Raw genomic sequence first — 19610 nt, forward strand, 5'->3', positions numbered from 1 at the left:
CGGGCTTTTATAGAGCCTTGGAAGCAGTTAATGGTTCCTATTTTGACAGGACTGAGTAAACTGGGAACTAAAGGACATAGATAGAGAGGAGAATGTTCCAAGTGGAGCAGGAGATTCGGGGGGCTTAGGCAGGTAAGACTATCACTAGTGCCTGCCTTCGACAGTAGCTTTCCCGTTTGGCACCGTGCATTAACACCTCCTCAAGGAGCCCGCAAATGTTGCTCGAGAAACAATCTGTTACCCTTCGGCTGCCCCAGAGTCCAGCACCTGCGCGGGCCAGCAAGCCTGCCGATAGAAATGGAAGGCCGGATCTTTTGAAATCACTCTTTCACCGAACATGAACATTAGGTAAAAGCAAGGAAAGATTATATTTGCTGTTATTAATGTACTAACAGTGTCACTAATAACTTCATAGAGATGGAGGCACAGAGGTAAAACAAAACCAGATTATAGCCACCCATATGCTGAGCCAGCTTCAATGAATTTCTCTCTCTTTTCTCCCTGACAAACTCTTAGGACATTTACACAGCTGTCCCATAGTTGAAATTCATGTCTCAAGCAAAACCGTTGTCCCTGGACTTGCTTTTGCCGAAAAGGAGCATTGATGTGGGGACACCCGTATCCTCGGACAGGTTATAGGAATATTTGTAACCTCACACATCCAAACACTCCCTGCGGTTCTCTTCATTCATGCTTCCCTTTCCCCAGGGATTTCCTGTGAACCATAACCCAATTAATACCTGAGCCTTTAACACACTTCCTAAAGGATTAGTGAGCTTTCCCCCATCCTGCCCTAAAGCTTTAGGAGTGTTTCCATCCCCGGCATGAGTAGGTGGAGCCATCTGATATCCAGGCAGTAAACAGAATTTATTAATGACTTCCCCAGCGTGATTGAAATATAAGCAAACTATTAATCCATTATATGGTAAATTGCTTAACGGGGCAGGGTATATTCCTGTACGTATAGCTTCTTTAGGCCCTGACACCGGTATTTTATGTGAACTAGTACATGGGGACTTTAAATGGACACGATGTATACAGATTATTAGCAGCAGTTTGCTGAGACTAGAAATAAAATCAGCCAGTTGCTGAGAGGCAGGTCAGGTTTGGGAGACTTGAGGTCTCCTCCTCTAGCTGCCCGTCCTCTCCCTGGATAAACGAACAGCTTCAGTCTCTCCTGCTGACACGGCATAAATCTCAACAGTGCCAACATCTCATCCAGCAAACGTTCAAAGGCAAATGCTGTCAAGAAACCTGAATATGAGTGAGTTCAGAAGCTGGAACATCATTTAATGTAGTTTTCTGTATAATTCTCCCAGCTGCTCCAGACTGATTCCTACCTCCACAATCTTCCCATCTACTTATTTGCTTCCCTTCATCAGTACCTGAGTTCTCCCCAAATAATTTTACAAAGATATCTCCGTTTCGCTCTTCTTTCACTGCTTGTAGAGAAAGAGGTTGATGATTTTATATTTTCTTAACCAATAAATGCCAGATGTCTGACGTGTGGGTTGGTGTGTTGTGTAGGTGTCAAGATCACATTTGGCCTGATCCAAACCCCAATGCAATTAATTTTTTTTCCATTTACTTCAGGGGGTTATAACTCAGGGCTATTGAAAGAAAATGAAGTCTTGCTAGTAATCAAAACTATGCTTTATCACAAGGATGAAGCCTAGTTCATATCAGACTTGATTTACCCATTCAATAATACTTAAATTAGGTCAAAAAGAGATTATTTTATACAGCATATAATTAACCAGTGAAACTTGGTGCCACAGGAAAGTGCAGAGGTTAATTATAGGATGTCTGGTTTTGCATGTGGAGTCTTGCATGGAAACCAATTCAGGGGGCCATGCTACGTAACAGCAACATAAGCGAGTTTTTACCCTCACAATAAAATTAGACTGTTTGTGTTACCGTGTTCTTGAAATCTCCCATCTGTTTCTCTGTGCCTGTTGTCTCTTGTCTTGTGTTAAATTATGAGCTCTTGGAATGGATGACAACAAAGGTCTTTTGGTAGGTACTTTGACAGCCTATATCGGTCTTAGATCAGTAAAAGAAATAAGGCAATTTTGCCTAAAAGCCGACCCTTATTCAGAAGTGACACTGAGGTAGAGATTAGAAATCAAAACCAGTACTGAACAAGTGGGAAAAAAGGGAAAAAAAAAATACATGCTGCTGAAGGCAGCTAACCGACCCTGTAAGAAGCTTGGTATGAGATGTAATATCCCCAGGATCACTCTGATTCAAACTAATATTTAATTAATAGCTTTCTGAGGGGAAAATGGCACAAAGATTCCTTTCCCCTAGTTTTTTTTTCTTACTTTTTTCCTCTAAAGTTTAGTTTACCGTTTTACCTTTGCATTAAAGATGTATAAACCCCAGCTCATCGTTCTCCCTAAGCACCATCTGAGAACACTCTGTTATGCAGCACAACATGCCTGAAAGGCTTGAAACTGAGTCAGCTCAGGTACTTCAGAGCTTGTTAGTTTTAGCTCAGACAGTTTGGACGTTTTTGCGCTGTGGATTGCAGGAGGGTTTATTAATTCAGCTGCAATGCAAATGTACAGAGCCAGCAGAGGTTCAGGGCAGTGCCCATGTTGCGGACCACGGAGCAGAGACATCAAAGTAGCTCTGCAGACCAATCTACCCACCAGCAGAGATTCATCGGAGACAATTTTCTGCGCTGAGCTGGAAATGACTTCATGTAGCGCTGGTGGGACACCTTGTCACTGTCCTCCCAAATTTACTGTTTCCAGGGGTGTGACATGCAGCGCGGAGATGCTTGAGCTGGTTCCAGGCAAAACCAGCTGAGCTCTGGCAGAGGTTTACTAGCCCAGGCTCAGCACCGTTTCAAGGCAGCTGCATTGCTCCTAGACCCAAATTGGCCCCAGAACAAGTACAGCTCCATTTATATGCACTGCGGTTCCTGAACCAGTAAATCATACTGAAGCCAAGCTGACTCTGCACAAAGCCATCTCAGGTACATCTAAATCCAGACGGCTGGCAGTGCTTTAAAAATAAAGAATTCAAGTCACAACGCAAAGTTAACTGGCTGAAATGTAGCAGTCCCCGCGATCTAGAAGGTCAGACTGATTGATACAGCACTTTGTTCTGATGTTAAATGTGTGAATCTGCAGCTGAGGCTCCAAAGCAGAATGGTAATAATAGCAAGAACGGTGCCAATAAGGAAAAAAGCTGAGCGGTTGGCAGAGCCGTGGCTGCAGCGAGGCGGGTAATTCTCAGTAGATCTGAGCAGGCAAAAGGGAACAGTTACCTGCCCCTGAAACCAGGGGAAGAACGGAGAATCTGGTAAAGAGAAAGCAGGGAAATTCTGGCTTGTGGATACGGGCAGAATCTTTGGGATGAAGGAGAGGGATGGATTTATGCAGGGAGTTCCTGCAAAGAAGCAGGAGGTTTCTATAGGAGGAGTTTGCTGGTGAATGAAGGGTTGCCAGAAGTCCTCGACTGGCACAGTGAGTTTAGAGAATAATGTTAATAAAATATGCAGTGCCTCCTGGTAACAGCATTAGTAATAACCACCAAGATAAATGTTAATGTTGATATAAATAAAGCTATATGCAATTATGATCAGCTAAGGTCAGGAAGACATTATTTTTCTGGATTGAACAATGAAGTGCATTGTGTGCACTTACGGACAGAGAAGGTTGGAAGGAGAGGATTTATGTTGTCTTCTGAAAGATTCAACACTGACCACTGTCAGAGACAGGATACTACATTGATCTGTTTGGGAATGACAATTTCTCTTTTCTGCAACAACCACAGAATATTTGTGCTGGGAGTGCAGAAGCTTTGGCCTCACTTAATTTGATACTAAAAGATCTTGGTGGACAGAGATATATAAAACTGCCAGCATCATCTAGTGAGAATCTTGTTTATGCCTCCGCATAGGAAGAGTTTGTCTTATGGTAAGGCAGGAGCTTAAAGTAAAACCTGAATGTAAACATATAAATAAAATGGTTTGGTATTTACTTTAGACTCTAAATTCTGGCTCCCAAAATATAAATAAAATGGCTTGCTATTTACTCTAGCTCCCACTTGAAACGCAGGCTAGAACGCCATAGGTTTGTTCTAGTGTAGCGGCATGCTAATAATTGCGGATATACCATCAATTGTGCTGGCATATTTGTCTAATGGATTGCAATTGTTGCCATAAACAAATGGTAATTGCTTGGGATTTAAAATATGCTGTAATTACACTCTTAACATTGAACTTCTGTGATATGAAGATGGTAGTTGCAACATCTTTCAGTTCGATCGGTTTAAAATACAGGGGCGAGGGCAGTTTTGCAATGAAGACCAAGAGAAATCAGGGAGTGCTTCAAGTCAGGGAGCAGCTAGCCTCCAGTCCTGCTCCCCTTACAGCGCACAACAAAACTTCCCTCCCAATGCAGGACGTTAGGATTGGCCACAAAGGAAACCACACGGAGATTTCCAAAATGGAGCCTTCAAGTTTCTGCACATAAATCAAGACTTCTTTATGTGTAACCAGAGTGGATTTGCTGGTGGGGGGAAAGAGAGAAGGCTATTAATCCTGATGCCAAGTTTGCACGATGGGAGTATGGGGGAGGCTGCCAACCCCATCCCACTCCATGGCTCCAGCTGCAGCAAAAGCATAGGCAGAAGTCTCCCTGAGCACTAACCTTTCCATTGCTCAGCCGAGGTGTTACGTGAATAAATAGCCTTTGCTCCATACCCTTTATTCTGATACATTGAAGTATCCATCCTTCTAACTTTATGCACTGAACTGACCTCTCATCTCAGAGTAAGGCTTCCTAAAACAAGTGAGCCCATCTATTGACTCTCTGCCTTTCACAGTCCCAACCTCCCACCACTTCTTCTGCTCTACCTATGGCATTTATCTGACCCTGAAAAAACAACCTAAACCAGCAGAAAACTGCCCCAACCAAAAAAAAAAAAGAAAAAAAAAAGAAACAAACCCACAAACATAAGACCCCCTCCAAACAGATTTTTTTCGCTGATCTAACGAGCTGGGAGTGAAGGAGAGAGCAGGAGCACCACTTTTGGCAGCAGCAAGGTGCTAGACGCTCAGGAATTTCACAAAACTTCACCTATAGGTGCATCAGGCAGGTTAAGTAGGATGAACCACAGGTGAGGATTCTGTACCGACAGCTTGGCAAAGGTATTCTGAGCGACTTGTGTGCATCTGCCAGTCAAACAAAAATAAATGTTGCTGTTCTGATGGAGGATTATAGATCAGCTGGGAAATTAGTTGTGTTACATTCTGCTACACTCTATTAGATTTAGTCCTGGTGCCCAAATCTGTCAAGCATTTATCTAGGGTAACTGCCTGGCCTTTGTGAGAGTAATAACGAATAACTAAGCTTTTTACTGTCACAATAATAATGAAGTATTAATGGTGAATTAAGGAACAGAATGAGAGAAAAGCAAGCCATGCAGCCATTGCTGCCAGTTAGCATCTAACTAGATAGTCAGATGTGGAACTGTTAATGTATCTGGGTAAATGAAGGAGTGGAATAATCACACAGCGTCTATAAACATAAATCAAGATCAATAAAAACACTGGCTGCATAGATTCTGAGGGTGGATTCAGCAGCTTTAAGGCTACAAAACTTAATTTCCTGGTCACCTGTACCTTTAGCATCCTACTTATATATTCTAAAAATGCTTCAGTATCTTCCTGTGCCAGTTGTTGCACTGAATTCCTGAAAGTATGTACATGTATTCTAGGAGAAGAAACATTTAACTGCATCAAGGATGGAGCAGAAAAGAAAAAAAAAAAAGACTTTACAAGCAAAAAACCTTCTAACTCGAAATTATCTAATTAATGTTCAATTTATAATGGAAAGCCACAAAAGAATCTATAAATCTAGTTGTTATAAGCTCATCTAGAAACAGCTATAAACCTATATTCCTGGGCTTTTAGATCTTGGCTGCACTAGAAAATGTTTCTTCCACGTTCTGTAAAATTGAGCTTCAGTGCTACCGGCCAACATCTGCAGAGCTGGCCAAATCAAGGCCCACACAGTAGAAAAAAATGTTTTGAATATAATTTCTGACCCAAGCATTGGATACATTCGGGTCTGATTAAAATATATGAGCCAAGGAAAATAATTGGAAAACTTCATTAGAGGGGCTTTAATCACATCTCTTAAACATGGCCACATTTTCTTGTGTGTGCCCCTCTGGCATTGACAAGACACAGCTGAGTCAAATTCTCCTGGCACTATAAATGGGAGCAAACTGCGTTCCTCTCATTCTCAGGTGAAAACAATTCATTTCTTGAAACAAAAGTGTGTGTCTGCCTTAATTTTCTTCCTATTTTCCCCTCTGCCAGAGCACTACGTCAATCATTTTCCTTCATTAAAGACAACCTTTGCTATTGACTTGTCTCAAGCAATGGTAGGATGAACTCGCAGTCAGAAAACACCTTCTGATGTTTGGCTTGACTGAACTGTCACCGACCCATGGCATGAACTCACTCACACCCTCTCTCTACACCCTTTTTTTGTTGTCCCGCTTACAGGGAAATGAAAGGGAAAACTGTAAGAGTAACAAGCACGTAAGCAACACTGCTGGGGAACAAACAGCTCAGAGGAAGAGCGATGAAAAATCATACAGAGCAGATGAAGTCTCCCGAGATAAATGCAAAGATTTAGGGCAGCCAGACAGTAATTGCAGTGTTTGCAAAAGTCCGTGTGCGTGCACTGCATCATTTACAGCAAACAACGCGTTCAGTCGACACAGCCCGTTCTCTGTTCCTGAGGCCGGTGATTTTCTTTTTTTATTTGTTCTCTCCCTATTTGTTCAGACCTTCCAAGTAATTTTCTTGATGCTTTGGCCTCTCGTTTGCAGTTCTATATAGGCTGTTACAAGAACTGTTGATATCTGATGTTCTAAACCTGAGACAAGTTAGTTAATTTGGATTAGTCATAACGGGAGTGCTGTAGTGCCACGGTCGGATAAGCTTTACCCCAGAAGGCAGGTTTCTAGGACAAACTATTTATGAGCATCGGCATCATTTGCTGAGGGCAGCGAAACGTGGGCTCTTTGGAGGAAGACTGAGAAAACAAAATTAAAACCACTTCTGAGCCTGGCTCCCCGACTTCTGGGATTTGTATAAATGCGAGTGCGTTGTCATTTTCTACATTCTTCCCTGCTTAATACCCACAAAATATCCCCGTTTGGCCAGTATTTGTTCTGCAGCGCAGTATTTGTTCTGCAGCGTAAAAGTGATGTGTGGGTATCACTCAGGAAGCAGCCCTCTTGATCAGATTACACAAGAGGACTTCACCGATGCGGAAGCAAGATGTGAAAGTTTCACTCTCTTGTTCATATTCAGATTTTGAGTTGCAGAAGCAAGTTTTGGCAGAAAAGATTCAGTGAAATAACGATGTGGAATAACAGTACTCTTGGAGGAAATCAAGAGATTGGTATAATTTCTGTACTCAAGTGATTTTTTCCCAAGAAAATCTACTTATGAGTGGTTTAACTCCTGTTATCTCATTGTTCAGGGCATATCTCTCATGCGTTCTTTCGCATGGCTTTATTAAGACGAGTCACTCTGTAAACTTGATGTGAGGCTGCTCCTTTTCCCCATTGGCAAAGGTATTAACTGGGTAGCAGGTGACTCACCTTCTCCTGCTGCACCACTCCCAGTGTACATCTGTGATACCATCATCGCCAGAAGCTCATCTCCTGAGTCCAGCCCCAAATAATCCTAAAATTGAATTGAAGTCTATGAGATTTTTGAAGTAAAGAAGGTTGGGGTGCTTTTCTTTTATGCTTTTAGGGATTCATATTTTTGTTCTACTCTCCCGTTGTGAGATCTAGGTATTACCTTTGTTTTACAAAGCAAGCTGGGATTTCCCCAGGTTTCCCATTATTCCAGAATTTCAAACCTTAAAACCTTATATATTTCACAAGTCATGGTAAAATTGATGAAGATGATCACAGTGCCCAAAATAAGCTGTGTAAGCTCTTTTCTTCTCTCTAAATACCGGATGAAGAACTGTCTAATTTTCAGACCACCTCTCATGTAACTGGAAAGGAGAGGAAAAATCAAATGACGGTTTGACAGAGTGGATCTTTCTGATGAGGACCACCTGGGAATTAGGTTTTATGGACTGAAGTGGACTGGGTCTGTGTGGACAACATGCAGGTTGGGACGAGGGCTGGGCCAGAAAGGGACGCTGCTGGAGGGAGGGCAGTCTCTTCACCTCTCATCCCTGCCACCCCCATAAACTCTGCCTGGGGATGTATGTGCATGCAGTGTAGCTCGCTCAATGCATTGTATTACCCCTCATGACAAAGTACATAGTTGCTTCTTATAGGAAAGCGCTCCAGGGACACTCAGAAGCTGCTATTTTCTCTGTCTCATCAGTGAAGACCTGTAGGTGCCTGCAAATGGATGTGTGCCTGAAACCCGTAGGCGTGCTTGGGATGGGTTTAATCTAGCTAAGCAGGATACGAGAGTAAAGGTGGTTTGGTGGCACAGCCTTTCGGTGCAATACGGCAACTGGAGAATACACCCAGAGTCCCTGGTGGGTTTCTGTGGTCTGTACCGAAGGCAACATTACTTTATTCCCAGGGTAAACTAAAGCTGTGTTGGAAGATACGCACTTCACCTAAGCGTGTTGCAATCCAGCCTCTAATCGCCATGAAGCCACACTCTGGGTATGCACCGAATGCCCCAACATGCCCTCAACGCTGTGTATCTGGGGACGTGTGCTATTTGACAGGATAAAGAGATGACACCTCAAACATTGCATCCCTCGCACTGAATGCAGACACACAAGCATGAAGCAGAGGTGGGGTGTGCACTAACACCACTGCTACTTTCTTGCTGGATGTGCAGGGAGGGTGCACTACACCAGGTAGTATTGGTGTAGGTGCCACAGTCCCTCTTCCTGTGTTAAACCTGTCCCTAGGATTCATTAAACAGTGGTATAGAAGAAGGAATGTGAGCTCTGATGTTCCTAGCTGATGCTGTCAGACTTAAATTCCCCCTGTAATTATAACTGGCCTCTTTTGATTTTTTTTTTTAATTTGCAGTTCACCATTCCTGTGCATTCAACATGACTGTGCTACAAGCAGGGTGTATTTATGTGGTGGATGATGTTATTTCTCTAAAGGGCTAATCCTAGAGATCCTCAGGGGAAAAAAGTTCTTTGAACATTATATAACTGTGTATTTGCCTACCGCTAATTAGGCAAATATAACCTCCAGTTTGAATCTTCTTGAAGACTGGGAAGAAGAAAAATACCCTGAAAGCAGGTGGGAAAGGGTTAACAAATGAAACGCAGGCTGTGAAACTGAAATATCCTTTCTGGCTCAGAGATGGTAGGCAAACGTGCTCATCAAGCATGGAGTCTCTTTATCTGCTATCTGACAGTGCCACAGGGGACAGCGAGATGCCTGCAAACCAAGGTCATTGCCTCCCTCTTTGAAGGAATACATTACTACATACTGGCATAGAAGTAAAAGCTGGACCTCCAGCACAGCCAAAACGATTGAGTGACACAAGTCAGGCAAAAAAAAGTGTGGAAAAAGGCAGATGTATCAGCACCCAAATCCTCAGATACTGAGAGCTAAAAGAGATGAGGAAATCAGCCAATCTGACCTCATTTGTGATTGCAATTATATCTCCATGGTGTCTGATAACTTGTCAGTAAAAGTCAGCAACCTATGGATGGTAGGTAAATTAAAACTCCCCCTTTCTGAGTTGGGAATCAGAGGAGAAAATTATACAGTTTTTAGGATCAAATCCTGCAAAGAATTATGCACGACTAGATGGACATATACAAACCAGTAAAGTAAAGAGGGCCAGACACTGGTGTGAACACTTGTCTGTGGGAGTCTATACTGTTCAGTTGTTGGCATTGCTCTTGGTATGGCATTGTCTTCTGCTGACTGACCCAGGCATGGTCTGAGAAGGTCATGGGCCAGCAGCTCTTCCTGGCCAGGAGAAGGAAGAAGCCAACCTGTCCTGGGGAAAAAGAGCAAAAGCAGAGTTCAGCTGTACCAACAGGAGTCCTGACATGGCATTTGGTCTCAGGTCAGAGGATGAGACCTGACCTTCTCTATTTACATGTATAGATATAGTCAATTAGCTTGTTTGTGGGCCAAAAAAATGCCCGAGCTTTTAAGCTACCTCCTGTCAATGCTTTTTAGATGCCACAGCATCGCCTGAGGAGGATGGCTCTTTGGAGGAAGAACTGTCATAACATTGATCCAGAGCTGAGTGTCCTGTTAGTTCCCAAGAAATAGCAAAGCTCTCCAATACTAAGCAGATGTCATCTTTTAAAGTCTGAAGATGATGTCACTTACAACGAAGAGGGAGAGGGAACAGAGAGAGGGAGGCTCTGTGATAAGGAACACAAAATTGCAACCAGCTCTCTCGCAGCCTCCCGGTCAGCTTGAGAGGCTCCTAGCCTAAATGTCTGGTCCTAAATGTTAATAGAGCATGACAAGAGGATGTAAAGAACAAGAGGAGGCTTTCATCAGGCTTTTGCATGCACCTCTAAGCTCTACAATCTCCCTTCCGCTCAAGAAGGGGCTTTAGCTGCCTGTGCTGGAGGAAGCTTTGATAATGGTTCAGCTGCAGCCTTGGGTCAGCCTCCTGCGATGAGCATGTGTGAGGAGCTGCTGAAATACGGAAAGGGGTCTCTTTCCCATATTTCAGGAGCTGCATTTAAGCTCGCACCCTTGCCTGAGTGGTGCTTGAGGTTTGCCTGTGCCCTGCCCTGTACCATGCTGACCCTGACCTGCTGACTTGGCTTCCTAGACCTGCCTTGATGCTACGGACTTGTCTGGCATCTGCTTGACTCTTGGCTGGACTTGGTCACTCTCACTGGACCTGCTCTGCTCTCCTTGCTTGGGTGCTGTGAGACCAAGCTCATGTTGGGAGGCTGCTGCCACCCTCGGCTCTTGAATTCCCTTCTGCTGTGGGGCAGCCCCACTCCAGCTGCCTCTCCACAGCTCCTGCCTGACCTCCAGACCCTGCAGGGGACTCTGGCCAGGTTCTTCTCGCAGGTTTCTCTGACACCTCTGCAGCCACAGTGGTCCCTATCCCTCAACCCCTGAACCGCTCAATGGGGTTTGGGCAAGGCTATGGGGTTTACTGGTCAGATGGGATTAATCTTGGCCACCTATTCAACAGATTTTAGTTGTTCAATGAAAATAATGTCCCAGATCTCAAAGAGGGCCCTGGTTTGGGTCATATGCTATACTGAATGTCAAAACCCCATACTAAAGGACCCTGAAACTGGGCACTGCTCTGGGTCATTTTTGGGAGTTATCACAACCTATATGGCTGTGGCTGAGGCTGGAGCCCCACCTCACAGTACCCCTCACTATCACCCCATGGGTGCACCACCCAAAATGCTGCTCTGGTGGACCTGGGGCATCCCATAATTTTGTTGCCTCTGAGTTTGCCAACAAAGCCTGGGTGTCTACGCAGCTCTGAGCCACCCCAATGACTGCCACTGCTCTCGGTGGGAGAAGCACCCAAAGAGTGCCCATGAGACCATTCCCCTCCGGGTCACTGCAGCACCTGAATGCTCAGACTCTGTCCTGCCCTATCCTGCGCTCCCAGGACCATGCCACTGCCCCAGGCACAGGATTCCCCCCTCAGCCACAGTCCCGGATGAGCGCAGTGACTGCCGACTTCTTCAAAGGGGACAGAAACACTGCCACCTCACCGCCCATATGGCTGCCCCATTGGGAACATCTACACAGTGTTGCACCCTGAACTGGTGGCTCCTGAACACCTCAGGGTGAATCTGGCATGTTGGGGATGGGCATTCCACAACACCTGCCTCTCCAAAGCTGGACCTTTGTAAGATGTGGGGACAAAAGGTGATGGGAAGGGAGGTGGTTGTCACAGTGCTGAGTGCACCAACAAGTTCTGCAACCTCTTCCCTGCCCCTCCTAGGGCTTTAGCTGCTGGTGCTCAGGGTCAGCCCTGACGTAGGGCGGCTGTAACCTTGGATCAGGCTGTGGTGGAAACAGCTAAGTTGGAAGAAAGAGCTATGAGAAGTCCTGCCTGGAGTCTTTGCCCATGAACCCTCCGACCCTGGGCTTGAGAGCTGCATTTCGACACAAGCCCTTGCCCTTGGTCCTTGCCTGAGCTGGGGTGCAGGTATGGCTGTGCCCTGCCCTGCCTTGCCAAGCAGTTCTTTCAGCTTCCTGGCAGAGGGAAGGAGGAAGATGAAGGTCAGAGAAATATAATCAAAGTAAAGGCTTATTCCCATTCTGCTCATTTAAGTAAGTATTAAAATGGTGGGGTTCTTTGCCAGTATAAATGCATAATTGATTATTAATTCCCTTTGCAGAGGCATTGTGTCCTTTAGTCTCTGCTTCACGTGGACCGCAAATGGAATACAGAATGAAACCGTGTTGATGGGGCAACATTTAGCAGAAAGCACATCTGGCTTATTGCTTATGCTGTTCAGGCTTTTAAAAGTTGAAGTACATAGGGCTTCCTGCTGATAAAAATATTCCAAGTTCTGCTTGGCTCAAGGGTGAATGCAATGTGAAACCTCCTCAAAGCGGTCGGCGGTACCAGCTTAAAACACTCTCACCCTCCTCCTGCACCGCTGCTTTGGTTGCAGCAACGTGCCCGTGGGGCTCTGCTCTGAACTGGAGCAGGGAACTGACAGAGCTTTTACAGAGAAGTAGGTGCATCACCTCTTTTTTCTTGCTCCGTTCTCTGATCTTTCTGACGGCTGTCCTCACCAAAACCATCATGTCCGTGCAGGACAGGAACGAACAGCGGGGTGCGGGAAGATTTCAAGCCAGTTGTCTCACATTTATATCATGTGAAACCTGGGCAGAAAGTTAAAAGCTACTGTGAGCTGCCTGGAGGATTAAGTGGCTTTCTTTGCCCTTGGTGTATTAGCCGGGGAGTGAAAGAAGAGAAAGAGGGAGCACAGGATATACGGACTTGTTCAGGGAGCGGCAGACGGTGGCGGTGAGACACTCTGTGCAGCTTGTGCCTTCATGTTGTAGTGTCCTCGTACCTTCCCCTGATGTGACATTACTGGTTATTGATGAAGTCAGGTTGTTCCTCTGAATGGACTGAGCTGATCCTGTCTGATGACTCTGATGTTTCCGAGTAACAAAATAAGCTGTGTAGTGTGCAATGAGAACTAACGAACTGCACTGTTTTGGTAAGACTCCAAGCTATATTACACCCAGTCAGTATTTTCCATGGACTTTTAAATCATTGGTATAAAATGTAATCACTGCGTAATTATTTATTTCATGTCTTGCAAAGTTCACTGCATGTCACTTTGAACACTTTGCTACAGGCAATGTAAAAATGAGATGGGGCTGGATCTACAGAGTAAATTTATCTGGTGATTATTATTCTTCAGGGAACAAAACCAATTATTCAATTGGGAGGTAGTTGTAGGCTGTGTAGGAGCAATGGAAATAATCTGTATGCAAATCATGATAACATTGGAAACACACATAAGAACTCAGGTTAAATCCATAATTAAAAAAATCCTCAAAATATATGCAAGAATGTCAGTATGTACTTCCATATTTCAATATAAATACAGAGGAAGAAGAGATGGTTCTTCATGCTGTGGACAGCTGAAGTGTAGAACTCTTTGCCAGAGGTTGTGGATGTAGAAAGTTTACCTGGCTTAAAAGGGAAATTAGGACAGGATTTTAGAGAGAAGAGATTTGTTGAGGATTACTGAGTAGACCAACCACACCAGGTTCAGGAAATTCTCTGAGATGAAAGTAGTTGGAAACTGCAGTTGGTGGGGGAAGTATCACTTACTCTTTTCTTGACATCTGCTTATGGACACTTTTGGAAACAGGGCAGTGGACTACTTGTGCAGTCGGTCTGAATCAGTATCCCTCTTCCTTTGCCCTTATTATATCATCATTTATTTGTTAGCACTAAGCCATTAACATGAATATGAAAAGCTAAATAATAATTTTATTGACTCTTCTCATATTAGGTTTAAAGCAAACCCTATATCCTGAGAATGTTTATACAAACCAACATTACATTTCTTAAATACATGTGATGGGAAGCATTCAGTTCAGTGAGAGTAGTCAAACAAAGAAACCTTTCATGTGTTCATCAAATGCTCACAAAATTGAGGATTTAGATTACAAATTATGACATGTTCTTCTACAATATTGTAGAGCAAATAGAAGGCTTTACCTCCTGTTACAATAATAAATAAGCTGTTCTAGAAGTTAACAAAACTACTTTCCAAATCCCTAGGAAATGAAAATTTAAGACTTTGCTTCTTACATTTCTCCATCATGGATGTTTTGGCAAGTAATGAAATGAGCATTACAATGTGATTCAGGAACTGGCTTCACTATGTGCTTATACTTGTCTGAATGCAGTGCTTAGCCAGTGTCTTATGCTGATGTGTTGGTAATGCAAAATGTTTAATGACGTCCCTCATGACAGCCTGTCACCCTGCTGACAGTGTGGGAGAGAAATGTGGCAGCTACAGAAGAAACACTGGTTACAGACCAGGGTCTTGAGCGACCTTGCCTTGCCAGCCGTTATCGGAGGAGCATCATCATCCACTACCTTGGGTAAGACATCAAATCTCCATTCAGAAAACGACTAATCTCCTCAAACATATTTTCACTGAGGCTGTGACTACTGGACGTGTGTAAAATTGAGCATGCTGAGAAGGTTTTAATCTTACGCATACTTTCCCATTTTGCAAATGGTTTGGATTCACTATTTGCATATCTAAGATACACAACAGTCGTTTAGCTCCACTATTCATACCCACACAAGGTGCATCCACATACCATAAATAGGTGGTTGTGAAAGGCATAAAGACTGTAATAGCCTTCTCTTTCAGATGAGGATATACCTTTCTTTTTAAGCAGGGCTGTGTGCCATCGGTTGGATAATTCAAAATCATTTACCTTGGAACCAGCATTGTGGCCTTCTAAAAACAGGATTTGTGTCCAGCACTCTTGCTCACTCAGGAAGTATTGGTGAAGACATTTGAGGTCTAATAAGCTATTATGTCTATTTTGTTTTTAACATCACCGTCAAACGCCAACTTGTATTCATCCAGAAAGCTGACAAGGATTTTGCATGTCAGTGTGTTTTCTTCTATTTTAATTTAAACCTCTTAGTGAAAGTTTCAGTATTTGCCATGCTCTGTTCTTTCCCAGTCATGGCTAGGATCATTAAATCACAAGAAAATCCCGAAGGCAAGCAACCTAATAAAGCGGTCCTTTGTTTTGTGGCTGGCATGATAATTCAAACAGAAGGTCAGTCAAAAAATCATGCTTTTCTGAATGCCGTGGGGAAATGAGTGGATGAGTACCCTGCCTCTAATGACCACGCCACAGCAATAAGAAGTGAATTTACATTTAATGCAAAAGATGAAAGTGTAAAAACTCATTCAGTGAAATAACAGCAAGTTATTTTCACAGCAAGGCATTGCTCATGTTGGCTGGCACTTCCACAGCTTCCTGGGGATTAGGGACTACTGCATGATTTTGTATAATCCACTTGGCCGGGCTGCCTGACCCTGAATGTGCCATGTCTAATGTATGCTAATCCTACTCCATATCACCTTGTGGAAGGAAACCTTAAAATATATTCAATTTACCTGCTTTGTCAGCCCTTATCAACGTGACCATCTTCCATCACCTCGTATTCAGTATCGGTAAACTGGCCTGGCTACACAGCAAACTAGGAGCTGCTCTGATTTCAGACTGTGCTCTGGGTTTGGTTGTTTTGGTTTTTTGTTGTGTTTTTTAACAATATCTTTAAGCTACTTCACGCATGAAGTGGAAAAAAATTTAAATAGTCCGAGTAGCGGTAAGCAGTTTTCTGTCCGGTTTGTTTTTGCTAACTGTTGCTATCACCACCTCTCAGCCGGTAGGTAAAACAGCTCTTCAACAACTGAGGTTTTCATGCACTGTCAATGTAGTGGTTAACACAGAAAGATTCTTCAAACACTCTAGTATTCGGTGGTGGAGGATTATTTTTTTTTCTTTTGTCCCAAATACTCAGCCTACTCTTTACTCTCTAGTTTTGTCTTTGACACGATGATGTGCTGCTTCAAAATGGAAGCAAAGTTTGGCTTCAAAATCCCTGGCAAAGCTTCTCATACAGGATACAGATCATCTCATCTTATCTCGTTCAAGCCTGTCTACACATAACATTGTTTTCTTTGGAAGTTCAGTATTGTTGCTCTGTGCTTCTTTGTTCTCATTTCTTACAGCTGGAGATGTGGCAAAAAAAAAAAAAAATCAGCTTTTTGTTTCTTTTCTCTTCAGCACCAGTGGGTAGATCACTGCTGATGTAGATGGAAACATTTTTTCCTTATAATTGTTTGGACTCAGCCTTCAAACTTCTTATCCCAGATCCACTGCCTACTGCAAAGAGGAACAATGTTGGGTGACTGGTACCAGGCTGGTGGAGCAACTGGAAAGATATGGAGCATTTGGTGGTCAGTGCAGCCTTACTGACAGCGTGGCAGTGCTTCAGCATTTTTACTTGTTGGGCTCCTCATTTTCTCTGACAGCAGGTACTGGGAAAGAACAGCAGTGTCTCTGCCTACAAGAAGTTGCAAAGAGTTGCCTGGAGGAACCCGCATCTCCCAATCTTCTGAGTCACTCTTGAGGTACAACTCAGTGTAGTCAGTAAGATGGAGTCCTGCAAAGCGCTGGCTGTCATTCACTGGGATGCTGCTAAGCTACAATAACATAAGGAATTCACTTCTGAATATACAATGAATTTGTAGATCAACCCTCCAGTCTCTATAAAGGACAGGAACCTTGCATTTTGTACTGCATTAGGAGAAATGGGTAGGAGGAAGGTTTTTGTCACTAAGTTGAAATAAGCAATTATCAAACATAATCTCTGCTGTGCAGTGCTAACCATCTTACACAAATTCTGTCTGCTTATCCCTCCTGGGCCAGTAGCAGTTCCGTCACAGCTTAAGTGCTATCCCTGCTCAGTCTTCTGGCCACACGAGTATCTTGAAGAGCTGGAAGAGACGGGAGCTAAGGCTGGAGTCTACTGCTTTCAAAGGATGGCTGTCTTGGGCTAACAAATCCCCACACAGCTAGACTTTAGCCAGCTCCTGAAAAGAACTTGTGAAGCAAGCAGATTGTGGCCTCCTAAGATCCCTAACTGGCTTGCCTCTGCCTACTAATAAAGTGCAGCTGCTGTTAACAGAACGTAACAGCAACGGTACATAGGGTTTTGCCACTCACAAGGAGAACGCTGGCTTCAGTGTCAGCCCAGCTCCCTCTAACACACCTCGGAGTATGGATGCAGCAACCGCTGACTAGTTCGTGCTACCTCCTGCGTTGTGGACTTGCTCGTGGAAGGGCCACCAGCTTCCTAACGAGGGCGTAAAAACGGGAGGAAAAAGCGTACCAGACAACACATCTATTTCTTTTGGTGGTGCTGGTAAACAGAGAGATGTTCCCTTTAAAGTGAACGAGATCAAAATCCACCACACTACGAGAAGCGGGCAAACAATTCCCTGCATGGATGAAAGGAACGAAGTGGAATTAAGCTGATCTACTGCTGTTCCCCAGAATTGCAAATACATCTTTTTCCCCTAAAGCAGGATATTTCATTTCACCGAGAGGAAGAATCCAAAGCAGCAATCCTCAGCGGGGATGAAATCAGACTGTGGAGCAAGCTAGACCTGCACCAGCGTGATGACGTGTTTTGATGAGGAGCAGAAGCTGTCAAAACAACAGCAGAATGTTATTCACTGCTGTTGCGTTAAAGGGCAAAGTAATTTGGCAGAAAATAAACCCCCTTGCGTTCCAGCTTGTCCTCAGATATCAGAGGGGCTGGGGGCGGCTGGGCTTAGATTCTGAGTGATGCCCAATTCAGTGTTACAAGTCTGGTTGCGTTCAATATATTGAACTATCACAACTACGGATGCACTAATAACACCATACACCTTCAGTCTAGTCACATTCCATGAACTAGCACGGCCACACTTAAGGAATTTGGTCACGTTCAATGAGAACTCTCACAGCTAGATTAATGAATAGTGCAGTTTACCGAAGCAACAGGTGCACAAGTTCTTTTGGATCGCTGGTGATAAAAGGACTGCCTGCAAAGTATGTGCAAATACCAAGAATATGAGTAATATAGCCTGGCTACAAATGTGTTAAGTTATAAAACAAGTCCATAGAGATTTCTAAGTTTCCTGGGAAAGCACTCGGTATAACCAAGCATTCAAATCTTACCCAAAGGTGTCCCTGTGGGGGGGAAGAGAGGCTCAGCCCGTCGACTGATCCCAGGTGTCAGAGTTATTCTGCGGTGCTATCTTCCCTGGCATCCCTCCTCTCTTAGGCCATTTTATACTATTTTTTACATTTCAGGTGGAGCTTGAGCGACTCTAGCATACATACCTTTGTTGTAATTGGTGTAAGAGTCTCTCGCTTTGCTTTTAAAGGTATAGACTAGGAAAATTTCAGAGCGCAAGCTCAGTGAGGGGTGGTCGCACCTTGGAGGCGGGTAGCTTTTGGGATGGAGGTGTGTTTTGGTATTATAATGAGATTATAATGAGCAAAGTTCACCCAAAGGATAGTATTTTGTCAAAAAATGACAGACTGTTGGCCTAGGACAGTAAATATGCAGCCTGTCATTTCCATAGTACCTTTCAGTTCCCATCTTATCACAGAGCCTGGCTGTGGTGTCTTCGCTCCGCTCCACCCTCTGTGCAGTTTCTCTTAGAGTCAGCACATCAAGCTCCCCTGGTGTTGCCAACATCTATGGTTGCAGGTTATGTTTCCTAGGGATGTCCTGTTGGATGGATCCCTTGCACATCTGCCATACTCCACCCTGAAAGTTTCTTCAATGCTATACCTTTCCGTAAAATGCAAATACAAATTTAATTTCTAAGTCACCTCCAGCAATTATTCCACATAATCCACCCTGTGACTATAGTCACTCAAGCTTCACGATATTTAGAAGGAATTGGGAATATCACATACATTCCTGTGGTGAGGATTATCGAGTACATATACATCTTGTGGGGATATCAGATGAGTTAAGCGTTTCATCATAATCTGAAGTTTAACATATAGAGTGATTATCACAGTAAAGCACAATATAGGGAGCATTAGTAAAACAACAACGGGGTGATGTATTTTGTTGAGGATTCCTGTGGCATTTGGCAACCATCCAAAAAGGGTGTCCCACCATTCACGTTCTCCATCTCTTTTAACTCTTTTCAACACTCGATGTATCTCCTCTGCATCGTGATGGACAGTAATTAGAGCCTTTTGTCCATTTTCTTGAACCTGCTTCAACAACCGTTTCGGAATGGATCTCACCTTGGTGAAAAGATTCTCGCAACTCTTTTTGCCAAGGTGAGATCCACTCCAATAGGAGCAGACAGTAGCTCTTGAGATAAGGTATAGTTGGATTGTAGCAATTGATGAGTTGTGACAGGAGCTGAATAATTGAAGTCACGCCCTCTAATGTTAGTAGAGTTACAAACACAAAGGTTACAGTGATTACTTGTATCTATAGTCGTATCATCTATGAATATAAAATCACAAAGGGTTCTCATACAAACACATCCTTTTCCAGTATATAGAAGTACCATTTCAGG

This window comes from Gavia stellata, chromosome 6, assembly GCF_030936135.1.
Source record: "Gavia stellata isolate bGavSte3 chromosome 6, bGavSte3.hap2, whole genome shotgun sequence".
NCBI classification, from domain to species: Eukaryota; Metazoa; Chordata; class Aves; order Gaviiformes; family Gaviidae; genus Gavia; species Gavia stellata.